Raw genomic sequence first — 11,136 nt, 5'->3', positions numbered from 1 at the left:
GAGACTAATGTACTATTGCTACTGTTTTATTATAATTCCATAGTGAGCTTAATAGATTAGACTCGCTGGTTTATGTTCCTATTTCCTATATGTACAAAGATCCCGCAGAGCTATCTATGTAAACATTAGCCACCTAGTATTATAGCAAAATATAAGCTGTCTATGTATGCATCAAGTAAAGCTTGACCATAGGGTGCACATTGCATGATGTAAAAACCCGACTGAAATAATTCAATCAAGACGGCTGCTCACTTGATTACAGAGAATTCGGGTAATACTGATTATCACACAGCAGAGCAATAACTCAAATAACTGCTAGAAATTGAAGCAAATAAAAACAATAAGATTTATTTTTAAAAATACTAATTATCTCTACAGGCTTCTATTTCGAGTTTGTAGATGTCTGCAGAAGAATTTTGTTATTTCATTTTCCTACATAATGGTCAATTTCCTTGCCTTATCTACTGAATATATTTTAATGTGTTTCTACTAGTGTGTATAATGTCCTTTTTCATAATTAAATTGTATTGTTTTCAATCAGTACATTCACATATCGGTATCGCAGGATTCGGTCTTTGTTCATGCAGAGGTACTATACCATCTGATATTAATAAGTGCGCTGGTTTAAAAAGTCAGCGTTACCAACAAATAAAGAAATGGAACAAAGCATCGTCCATGGCATCTAATTAAACAGCCTAATATCCCACCAAGGGGAAGAATGTCGATACTGTGGGGTGTTTAACTATTGTTCAAAATAGAAAATTGAAATGATTATCTTTTTTTACTCAGCTTCTGTGCCACGAGAATGAAGATGAGTATATGTGATATTTTCACTTGGTTATCTATGTTTTTATTTCTTGTCTCGGTTTTATTTAGATCAAAATGCGAAAAAGCGAGACATTTTCCTATCTTTGTCAGTGTCAACTCTTATTGTTTAATAGTTCTGACAAGGTTTAATTTCATAACGTAAAAGTCCTAACAATTTTACAAAATGTGTAAAAACTAAATAAATAAACGAATCGATGAAATTTGCAGAAAATTTAATTAGGTCAGCTACATGCTAATGTAAATGTGACTTAAATTTCTTTCTTTTTTCTGACCCGAGAGGTTTACGATTATACTTCATAACAATGCTTTATTGTTTTTAAAACATGTCCACCTATAAACAGTTTTAAAATATGTAATAATAAGACGGCTGTAATGCCTTTAAAATTTAATTCATTTTATCCACGTAGGCATACCAAAAGGTTAGCAAAAATTCGTTTGTAAACGTTGAATGGTTCTTACTCCAATGGCACTTAAAAAATCTTCTCCAGACAGACAGACAGATCTACCACAGACAAGTGAAGTATCATATATATATATATATATATATATATATATATATATATATATATATATATATATATATATATATATATATATCTGTGTGTGTGTCAGTGTGTGCATGATTATATATATATATATATCTGTGTGTGTGTCAGTGTGTGCATGCGTGCATGATTGCGTGCTTCGATCACTTCATTGCTATTTAGTTATTATGATAACTTTCATCAGTGTAGAGCATACCAATTTTTCAAGCAAATACAGCTTCTAAAGATTACGTCATATAATAGACTTTTCAAAACCCGTAGAACATAGTGCATACATAAAATAGGAAGATTAAATGACTTGTTTAAATGTGGATTTCAATCTAATAATTGGAGACATAAAATTAATAGTTAACAGAACTGTATTCTTTGCATTAATGTAGCATTAAGTAAATAACAAGAATGATTAAACCTACTTTAAGTTATATTGTAAAACACATCAGCAATTTATGCTCATAAACTTAGCTTAATCATATGATGAGACAATTTGTAAAGTGGATGAGTGTCACAGAGAGAGAGAGACATTTTGAGACGATCCCCCTTTCTAACGAAATGTATCTACATGACGTCATACTGTATGCAAAGTAGGTTTATCCCCAGTTTTGACGAACCTATAAACAGTAAAGGAGGTGTTATAGCACGAATGAATGTTTTGGGGTTTTTTACATTTTGTTCTTATAGTGTAAATAATTTAAGAAAATGTAAATTAAAGCCTATCTAAAACCGTATTATTATTATTATTATTATTATTATTTTTACTGAATCATGTTACTTCCAAGCTGTCACTATGCTATACAAACATCGTCGTTAGGGGCCATCCATTTAGTATGTACGCAAAAATCTGGCAAAGCTTGACCCTTCCCCCTCCTTGTATGCATGAATACATTTACAAATCCGCCCCCACCTGCGTATGTATGCTTGACCCCCATACCCAATTCTATAGAACGGCCTATATTTAATCCACGTAGAAACGATCAAGGATTAATAATATTAACGTGTTTAATAAAACAGATAATCCACCGAAGTTGAATGTCTGGCTGCAATCAAAGAAATAAGCTGCGTAAGTTTAAGAAGTTTGTCTAGTGTCCGCTAAAATCCAAACACCGAATGAACGCAGTCGAACAGATTACGTATTGTCAACTTATTATCGAGATCCCCCCTCCCCGTTTCCTATGCGTACGTACATTACCAGTAGACCCCCCCACCCCAATACACAACCATATGCTTTTGGGTTAACCCCGCTCCCCGCTCCATGCGTACGTACTAAATCAATTGTCCCTTAGTATCACGCTCAACCAGAAAGTAGCGACACCTGGTGGCGCAAAAGCGACGAGCAAGAGTTATTGACTTCTCTCTATTGATATTAACATGAAAAGACGATTTTCGTCTTTTACTAGGACTGGATTCGCGAGGGAGCATGTTAATATTCATAATGTAATGTGATTGGTTACGTATTATCGGAGAAACAAAATTTACTTTAAAATTTGCTTTTCAGTTTTAGTTTTCTTTCAAAGTCACTGAAATCTGGTTGAAAATGGTTAATTAAGGCAATACGTACATCATTAGTTTTTTCTTCCTATCAGTAGGATAGTTTTCATAATGGTTATCCATTGTTACTTGCAATGTTTACTATAGTGAAATGATTTCAGGTCACAAACCGTCCCTGATTATCCATCACATTACCTACATTGTGATATTATCTCCTATACATTGATACCAATCCACACGCCTCTAATTCAAAAACCTTTAATTCTTCAAACTTTCTGAACTAAACATTAACTGTTACCTTTAATTAACCTTGCACATTGTCTCCATCTTCTTCCTTTCTTTATTTAGGAGCCAAGAAACTTATATCTTCTTATATACATCTTGCTTAGTACATTTAGAAATTATATTTTATGTACCCGTCTATCATATTTGTGCCTAAGTATTTACATTTCTTCCTGTGTCCAAAATTAAGTTCCATCGACCTGTTATTCTATTCCTAAAACTTTAGGTTTCTAAACACTTCATCGGTTCGGAATAAGGAATTATCACTAGCAATATATAATAATTCTGCACACTCTCGAATGGTTGGTGTTTGATCAAAATTTTCAGACTGAAGATTTTACATGTTCATTTTGTAAATAAATAGAATTATATCCTTTTCTTCATCGCAGCAATAATGATTTAGAAAGGGATTACACTGAGGTTTCCTTTTACGTCCTGGGGATATGAATAGAATAAATAATTAAGACAATAATTACGAAAAGTAGTTTTTAATATTACCAAAAACTATAATGAAAACCCCATGTTATATCACACAAACACACTTGAAACAACATGCTAAGTCTGTCTGTATAAGCTGATTTCTGCTGCATTCTGCTTTGTCCGACGCTGACAGAAAATGTATGGCTTATGTTGTTCTAGGCTTAGTGACAATGGGTCATTCCATCACCTATTTTGTCCTACGTGATAATCGTACTCGCAACAGCTATGTAAAGTCTACATTTTGTTATGTGATTATTGATAGTACTGATGACCTATGAGCGTCGCTGTTGGTCTCAGTAACTTGGGTGCTCGTTTCATCATCTTCCGTGATTATGTTGTCTACGAATGTGACCATCACTCCGTAGTGGTCAGATATGTGGTACGTCTTCCTTAGTTTGGGGTCATCAAATATTCTCTGAAAGCATGATGGGAAAATGAAGTAATGAGCTACAATTCCTTTCATCATATTTTTACTTTAGACTTACATGAGAAAACTGCTACACAGAAATTCTGCCAGACAGTATGGTGAGTATTTGTCTATACATACCACAATACATACCACAATGAACAAATCCTTCCAGGTTAAGAAAACAGTAAGCCGTCTGTTTTAGATATAATTCCTCTCAAAAGTAATAAAATATACGGTCATTTACATCTGATGTGCAAACAATCTATGTAAAAAATGAAAAAATAAAAACTTAAACAGTTCAAATAATCAAAACAAACAAACGAACCCCTAGAAAATCTGCAAGAGGTTCTGCTCTTAGACTACAGACTGTATATAAACATATTGGTACAGAAAAGAGACTACATTCAATAAGCTGACTCGTTGAAATTTGTCCCCGCCATCCGTGGTGGAGTCATAGAAGTTCACAATAATAAATTCTGAAAATGTCCTTTGAAAGAAGACTGTAAAGTTACTCGGCAGGCAAGGAAAGTAACAATGTTTCATATATCTATCCTATGTTTCACTAACAATGTTTCATTGACCTATTCCATGTTTTATTTCCCTATCTCAAACTTTATTACGCTAAAAGTGCATAAAAGGGAAACAAAATTTTAAGTCGCCATGAAAAAAAACACCATTTCTTTGACAAGCATCGGCATACAAATTGAGAAGCATACATACCAAGTGGTTCATAGCTGTACTTTAAACAACTTGTATAATACAACTTATAGAGAAAAGAAACCACCCATCTTCAAATATGTTTTCTGTATTAATCTTCATTAAGTTCTAATATACTGTGCCAGTTTTCAAAGTTGTGGATTATCAGATAAAAATATATAGCCTAACATTTCTGTTGCATTGGCCTGGGTCATATGGTTTCCCTCTAGCTGCACCAATATCAACTACTTTCATTTCTAATGCCGTCACATGGATTTCTCTTCCTAGTGATGGTGAAGATGGCCGTTAGTTAAAACGAATATATCTCTGCATAAGAGTAAAAATTGTTTAAAGCATTAAGTAAAATCTACTCCAATTAAACGCTTTTAGGCCTGACCGTCTATTTCTCAACTTAAAATTAACCTAGGGGTTGAACATGGCCCACAGAGCCTGAATATCCACAAGTACAAATATTCAAATGAGTGAGAGAAGTCTTCCCGTATTTCGCTTCATGAAGACTGTCCACTTAAGCATTGGGTACCAAAATGTTTCTCAGATTTTATGATGGCTTTTGTCACATTGACTAATTACACATGAGTGGAACTCCTTGTAAACATGCTCAAGATAATGTAAACTATCTATGGTAACAGATTGTTTTAAAGATTCCTCTACCGGCAGTATGGACTACGATCAGGATGCCCAACGTATCGTTGAAAATATGGAGTCTGTTAATAATTAGGACACATAGACATCTGATCGAACGGAAAAGTTGGAATTCGTTTCTCAGGAAAGTTTGTGATTCTGATTCGGAGTCTGCTAGACATAGACATAGAAACACTAAATGATGTCATGGGAATCAGACCCGACATAAGTCATTCATTTCAAAGTGGAATTTACCAGACATGTTTACGATAAAGGCGGAAACAGGTAAAACGCAACGACTCGTTATCTTCCAGTTAGTAGACCTTATTTTAGTAAGGTTAATATTAGTACAAAATGAGAACGCTAACAAAATAATCTATTCTCCAAATGAAACGTCACTCTAAAAATATATGTCGAAAATAATTAAACAGTGGACTGTAGCAGATGAATCATATGTACTAGGAGTAGAACGACAATGAGGGCATGGTTTAGATATATAATAAAATCAGCTGTTCACAAAATAGCTTCCATCGCTAAATTGATAGTGACTCGATGTTACTTTGGCACAAACAAAATAATTTCAATAAGCGTACTCGTCGACCAAAATGTCACACACAAGCTCTGACGAAAGTTGGACAAATTGTGATTATTCAAACTGTAAAAGACCTAGGACCCCAAATTAGATCCACGTTTCTTGTCAAGGCATTACTAACTCATTTCCACCACATGAAGGACAACGCGGTATTAGATGTTTAATACAATTCATACCTAAAACAACGAACAAGGAAAGGAAAAATATATATGTCAGAGAATGAACTGTTTCGAATGATAATTGAAAACAGCAAATGTTGTACCAAGCTTTGTGTGGATTTCCCAAGTCAGAATTCGGCATATTTTCTATGCCAGCGACGATAATGACGATGCTAGAATGTCAATTGGTATATTTGTATAATGTCGTTCTTGACTCATTCTGCACCTATCGAATTAAAAGCAATGGACAAACTAATGATTCAGTCGATCTGATTAGCAGTTACTTCTACATGAATCGGGAAAAGATGCCAGAGTGTCATCTGGAAAAATTGTATGTATCCGCAGTTTATTCAAGTGAATTTGTACTTGAATAAAGAAATAGTAACAGCATGGTCACTTGCCCTTAACGAACATGCCGAGAATGTCCCTTGGCGAACGAAATGAAGCCAAGAACACATATCTTCATGCTTATGTGCTATGGCAAATTGGAACATTGGATGCCATTAAAGACACAAAGCTGACAGAATTTGATGATTCCATGGTATGGCGAACTGGCACTTTGGATGCCATTAACGACACAGCTGGCACAATCTGAGGCCTCCATGTTATGGCAATCTAACATTTTGGATGCCATTAATGATACAGAGCTGACAGAATATGAGGCCTCCATGGTATTGTAATCTGACATTTTGGATGCCATTGATGACACACAGCTGACCAAATCTGACAATTCTATCCATGTTGGATTTAATAACTGGATAAAGGAAATCAAACAATGACGCAGCTTAGAATTAATGGACCGTGTGCAGTTGTACCTTCATTGCAAGACAAACATTTCTTGAAAAAATAAGATATAATTATAAAACTGAATTGAATTTTTACTGTTTTCTATCTGATGATTAATGCTAATGATTACACAACAATCAATAAAGAAGCAAGACTCCATGTGAAATGCGTGGAGGACTTAGCTATGGTAGGCTACGTGCGACGCATAGACGTCTTAGCTAAGCTAGACTCTACGTGCTACGAGTGGAGATTTTTGAAAAGTTAGAAACAACATCAGTCAATCTCTAAGCAGACCTACATTCAAGTATACAATACGACAAGTGGGAGTTTAAACCCTCACCATTGCCATTGGACTCCGATCTAAGATCGAATATCATGACTTCCGTGATCATCTGCCAAAATGTTACCTTATCAACAACGTTAGAAACTCATCCCTCGGTGAAGCTATGGTGCCCTTAAATGTCAATTCGTTGAGGATGAGAGCAAAAATGGCATAGAAGGATGAAAATATTGGATAAATCAGCTCCGCAGCATCACTGAAGCATTTCAAATATAAATCTTTATTCATATTAATACATCTTGTACAACTTGTTTTACTTTCAGTAGGAAAACCTCATAAAATGTATTTGTGTTTTACTTCGTATTGTCATTCGCCTTCACTTAATATTTATCTTCTTTATTTGAAAATATGTTTCAGCTGTTACATAAACGATGAACAAAGTGAGGGACCTTACTTTAGCCATATTTTCACACACATGTCCAGTAGATCCCTCCATCTGAGGCCCCGATGAGTCCCTCTGCATATGGTAGGTGGACTAATAGAGACAACATTTGCAGCCCTACGATGAGTCTCGTGTTGATGTACAAAAAGGAAAAGTCTTCGACGTTTAATAGGACTATGTACAATAGTTGCAACCTATACTTTAAGGATTTGGGTTGTTTTAAAGGATATGTGTTCTTTCTTTGCTAGTCTTTATTGCGATAAACACCCATTAATCGGCACTAAACGGCACTAAACTGCAAGCAGTGTGTTGATGTGCCGCTAAAACTGTGCAAACTTATCTACTGGTTGATCACCTCTCTCACCACACCACGCTGTATTATGCAATCCATCTTTTAGTGGTTATATGTAAATCTATCAAGTTTCGTCCAACACATTTTACGTGATAGAATAAGGGAAAATATATTATATTGGAGTAATAGAAAATGTTACTACCACTATGGTTAAGACTATTCTAGATAATGTATAAACGTAGTGATTCTCCGTTACCTTGATTTCCTTAAAGGTGTGACCTCGCAAAAAGATGTGGTCTATCGTCCAGTCGCACTCGTGTTCAGTCCATGAGTTGTTGGTACAAAATGTGCAATCATCAAGTATAGTGTGGGTTAGGTTGGCTTCACTGCTATCTAATATTCTATATGAATCTGAAATACACAAAATTTGTTATATCATTATAACATATTCGTTCCAACTTCATTTTGCAGTGTATACGGGTCCAATGCTGATTTGTGTAAGTAATGTCGTTCGCAACAGGGTTCTTGATTTTGGTAACTTTCAACAGGGTTTGTGCAAAACGTTATAGTTCTGAAGGGCATTATATTCATATTTGAACTCGTAACCAGCCCAAAAACGATGAAAAGCTGCAACGACATAATTTTGTTACATATGTCGCTATCTAAAAATTTTAGTGGTTTACCTGGATTTTGTTCACAAATACCAATGTCAGGCAGGCTAGGACCAGTATTGAAGTCTCCAGCTAAAACCAGTGGCGTTGTACCGTTGACAACTGTCAGGAGATTATTAACTTCCGCCAGGTTCTGTTCCACATAGCTACTGTACGGAAGCGCCGCTACATATATGAAAAGAACCTATATATTAGATTGCTCCTTATCCCACATCATCAAGTTAAACTTAGCTCCTCTAGTCACTAGACTCAGAATCTGGAAACATTGCATCAAATTGTCACTAACTATCACTATTACACAATTCCCGTGAAAAATATGTTTTCATTTGCTGACAATAACGAACTGTTTCAGTAATTAATCATACTGAACTGTCATGATGAAATAACGTTTTTAGGTGGCCTGATGAACTGACACATTCATCATTATTGTAATAACTGAAATTTTCAATTGTGCAATAAACTATGTTGATGTAGAATTATTAACATTTATTTCAATTTCTATCAGTCATAAGGAACCAATAAAACTACTGGTCAATATACCTATCTGAATGTGTTATGTCGCTACCTGCAGACCCACAATTAGACTTACACACACACAATTACATAATGGGCCGAAGTGCAACCATCCTTGTGTGTATCTGCAGAACAGTTCCGGTAATAGTCCATATCATATCCCAATGTCTTCAAGTTTGTGTTTTGAATGGTACACTGGTATTGCAGATAAGTCCCGATCATATCCCAATGTTTTTAAGTGTCTGTCTTGAATGTTACCTTGAAGTCCAGAAAATAGTCCCCATCATATCTAAATGTCTTGTTTCGTGAATGGTTCTCTGACAGTATAGATTATAGTCCATATCATATCCCAATATTTTCAAGTATTTTGAACGGTACCCTAATAGTCGTGCGATATTACAAAATCGTTCATGTAAAAACGCAAGCACTCATATCTGAACATGCAACATCCCTTCGTTTCTTTCAAAAAGCCTAGGATAATCAGATTTCATATGCTAGTATATTTTGTTGTATGATAAGATTTGTTAGTTTTCCCTCTAGCCAATAAAAATCAAAGTCTATAAATTAACAGTGCTAAAGCTCTGCCTTTCATCACCATTTCAGCAACCAAAGGTAACAGTTCAAACATATTGAGCAATGATTTACAATGTTTGTATAATTCCCATACATTTTTCGTTGGATTTTTTCTTCTTACAATTAGTGTTATTTACCTTCTGGATAGAGATCTCCCAAAAACGGTGTTGCTAGATGTGTGCATACAACTCTACCTATTGTATCGATCTGAAACAGTTAAAATGGTACGCATATTTTATGGCATACTCCTAATGCATTATACACAATGAAAAACATTTATAATATAAAATAGTGATTTACAGGAAAATGCAAACGTATGTCAACATTATTTCATGGCACGAAAACTAGATTTACACACGACACTTGAATCTCTTTGTAGTATAATTATTTGTATTCCACATATGCACAACTGCAGAAGACAAAAGCAAAAGTATTAAAAGTGCAATAAATGAATAAATAAATGGCATCATCAATGAGAAGAGCTCATTCCTATATCAGCTGCGCAAAATAAATTTTGATTGATTGGAGACAAAGATTAGGATTAACGCTTGACTATAATAAATATTTCGAAAGACGAGTAAGAAATATTCATGTATTGATATCTTTCTCTGCAAATCACGTACATCTGCTTGAAGGTAGCCTTGTTTTGCAATCTCCATTAATCCTGGATGATGCTCCACTGCGCTTGCGCTGATGATCTTATGTTTGCTGAATAACAAGAGACCAGGCACATTTATGCTCGTCTGCGGGTTTAAACACCTGAAGAAAGAAGGAAATAGTCTCATAAGTCACTAGCGCGAATGTAAATACTTACCTTATCATGTATATTATAATGTTTATTAATTTGGAATTCAAACTAGACTAGCTGAATTAAGATCCAATTCGTATGCCTTGTTTTATTTAGTATGAAACGTTTGAATGCTTCCAGGTAAAACGGATGATGGAGGTAATCGGATGTGCAATGAAACAAATTCAGTGTATGAAATGCAGCTTACTCGCATGATTAATGCCTATTGATTAGTCCATAATGCCTCGCCACTTTTTTCTCTCTTTGTTTTCATTTTACGCACCACCAGACAGTGGTGGGGCATAATTCGATACTATTCTACGTCCTTTATCACATATACTGCACTCCTTGATAACATTCTACCTTTATGTATTTGCTGCACTGCGACGGGTCATCCGTGCTATCTCATAACTTTCTCCCTCGGTCAATACACAGTTGTCTATAGTTAATAGTAACACAGTTCAAAGAGAAAGTATGTGCATTTGTTTGTGATATAAAAAATATGTATAATATCTACGCTGTATCAATTACATACCACTCGTCCTATACATTTTTCATTGAAAGGAAACTCTGCAAGCCTCGTTTCTTTTAATGAAAAATGTATACAGCTCGTGGTATACAATTGATACTGCGTACATACTTTACATCCTTAACAGAATGAAACCCTAACCGTAT

This window comes from Sinohyriopsis cumingii, chromosome 5, assembly GCF_028554795.1.
Source record: "Sinohyriopsis cumingii isolate HCF-2022 chromosome 5, ASM2855479v2, whole genome shotgun sequence".
NCBI lineage: Eukaryota > Metazoa > Mollusca > Bivalvia > Unionida > Unionidae > Sinohyriopsis > Sinohyriopsis cumingii.
The sequence above is the reverse complement of the archived record's forward strand: the minus strand, read 5'-3'. Positions refer to the sequence as shown.